This window comes from Propithecus coquereli, unplaced genomic scaffold (assembly GCF_000956105.1).
Source record: "Propithecus coquereli isolate 6110/MARCELLA unplaced genomic scaffold, Pcoq_1.0 Scaffold383, whole genome shotgun sequence".
NCBI classification, from domain to species: Eukaryota; Metazoa; Chordata; class Mammalia; order Primates; family Indriidae; genus Propithecus; species Propithecus coquereli.
The window spans coordinates 482129-485173 of NW_012149541.1; positions in this window are offsets into that span (position 1 = coordinate 482129).

Consider the following 3045-nt stretch of genomic DNA (forward strand, 5'->3'; position numbering starts at 1 on the left):
TAATTATAACCATTCCAGTAGGTGTGAAGTGGTATCTCATTGTGGATTTGACTTGCATTACTCTGTTGGCTAACGACATTGAGCATGTTTTCATGCGCTTATTGGACTTCTCTCTATCTGTATCAAATGTCCATTCAGATTCTTTGCCCATTTTTTAGAAGAAAAATTTCCAAATTCTTTTATTTTTATTTTAAAAATAAAAGTTATTTTTAAAGGTCAACATAACATTGATACTAAAACACAAAAGGCAGCACAAAAGATAAAGACCAATCTCACATGTGAGTATTGGTAATAAACATTTTAAGAAGACTATTAGAATACAGAATTCAGTAGAACATTAAAAGAATAACATATCGTGGTAAAGAGGAGTTCAAGTCTAAGAATAAATAGACTGTTCGACATGAGAAAATTTGTTATTATAATTTACAATATTAATAAATCAAAGGAAGAATGTCATGTGATAATCTTTAGGTGCTGAATAGGCAACTAATAAAATTTAACTTTCATTCCTGATTTTTTAAAAAGCCCTTTAGTATTAATTATTACTAAAAAAGCAATCTCTTCACGTGAGAAAAGTATGCACCTAAACCAAAGACTGTACCACGCTTAATGGAGAAAAAACATTCCCATTAATATCAGAAGCAAGAGAAAGAAATGACAGCTATAAATATTAGAACACAGTAGGCAAAAAAATGTATTAGTTGCAGATAATGTCACCAAATACTTAGAAATCTAAAAGAATCAAGAAAAATGACTACTATAATTAGTAGTAATATCCAAAGAATTTAGGTAAGTGGCTAGTTCCAAACTGTGATGATAAAAGTGTAGCACTTAGGAACAGTCAGAACAGAGCAATGAAACAGAAGAGAATATAGGAGCAATCCTAGTACATATGGGAACCGAGTATGTAATAAAGGTGACATTTTAAGCCAATAGAAAAAATGATGGCTTATTCAATTAATGCTGTTAGGAAGTTGGTTAATCATTTATAAAATTAATAAAAATGGGTCTTGGCTGGGTGCGGTGGCTCACGCCTGTAATCCTAGCTCTCTGGGAGGCCGAGACGGGCGGATTGTTTGAGCTCAGGAGTTCAAAACCAGCCTGAGCAAGAGCGAGACCCTGTCTCTACTAAAATTAGAAAGAAATTAATTGGACAACTAAAAATATATAGAAAAAATTAGCCAGGCATGGTGGCGCATGCCTATAGTCCCAGCTACTCGGGAGGCTGAGGCAGGAGGATCGCTTGAGCCCACGAGTTTGAGGTTGCTGTGAGCTAGGCTGACGCCACGGCACTCACTCTAGCCTGGGCAATACAGTGAGACTCGGTCTCAAAAAAAAAAAATGGGTCTTTACCTCACCCCTCACTATAAAACAATTTCCAGATAGATCATATACTTAAACGTTTAAAAGGAACATCTAATAGAAAAAAAGAGGAGAAAAAATTCAAAAAAGACATTTTTATTCATTATATCAAATCCAGGAGGCATAAAGGAAAATACAGATGGAACTAAATGAAAATTTAAAATTTTTATACCACAAAGAGAATAAAACAAATGGAAACCAAAAAAAAGTTTGTAACACAGATGACAAAAGGCTAATTTCCTCAATTCTCAAAAAACTCCTATCAAAAAGGGAAAAAAAGGACAAACAATCCAATAGAATAATGAAGAAAAGATATCACAAAATGATATCAACTCAATTATGTCCAATAAACATCAAAAGATGCTCATTCTCACCCATAATTAAAGACAAACAAATCAAAATTATGAGAAACAATTTGTCATCTACAGAATAACAAAAACTAAAGCACTGATGACAGCATTGGAGAAGGTTTAGAGAAACAGGTACTCATATACTGTGGTAGAAACAAATGCTGATCTGGCAATCCAGCAAGTTCAATGCTTTGAATTTATTTATGGATATACTTGCAAGGTACACTAAATCCATAAATGGGACACTAGTTAGATAAATTACAGTACATCCGTACAGTGAGATTTATGTCATCATGTTAAAAACTGAGGTAGACCTAGATACTGATATGGAAAGATTGGTAAATCACAAGCTGCAAAATAGTATATTGAACAGAAAAATAGTGTAGTGTGGTAAATCTGATCCAGTTAGTACTGAGACAAAGAAGGAGAAAGAGAAAAAAGAAGAGAGAGAAAAAGGAAGGAAGGAAGGAAAGAAAGAGGGAAGGAAGGAAGGAACTGTTAGTAGCATTGCCACCTGAGAGCGTGGCTGCATGGGCACGGACTCTGAGCTTACGTCTTCAGTTGTGTGTATCGCTCTCTGAATATCACTTGGGGGCAGGGGCACTAAAGGACAGAGAGAACTTATTTTAAAAATATCTAAGACATTCTTTGAGGAGTAGCAAATTTCTAGGGATTAAACTGGAGTTTATGCCAAAGTTTGGAGAGCAACTGTGACCTTATTATATAGTTACAGTCTACTTATGCTCTCTGATGTTGGGGGAGAGGAAAAGGAGAAGAGGAATGGAGAGAGAGAAACATAAATTAAACACACACACATTTAAGTGTAGAAAGAAAGAAGAAATTTTCAAAAAAAAGTAGTGGTCAAACCCACTCTCGAGGAAAAACGAAGAAGCCGAGGGTTGCATGATTTTTATCCTGCTTCTATTGAGTATTAGGTTATGCTTGGATTTTCAATGTGTAACAGTGTGGAGACTATGTATTATATTACTCATTTCAAGGGAGTAAGTGGGAAGATATATAAGGAATAATTTATGTGTTTCCTGGGGAAAACCAGTTTCACTAAATAAAATACCAATCCCGATATTGTGAATTTCAAACATAGAAAAAAAGAACAGTGAACATACAGGCTATAATATTTTAGAAGACTTTTAAATTGTATCTCTAACGAGGACAGAAATCTGTTCTTATCCTAGTCAAAATCTTCAATGGTGTCCATATTTAATCTTAAGAGTCACAAGAAATAGTAAAAAATGAGACACTTAACTGTAACGTGAACTACTCAGATGCACACGTATTATTCATTCGAACAGTGCCACTAAGGTAAAATCTGAAT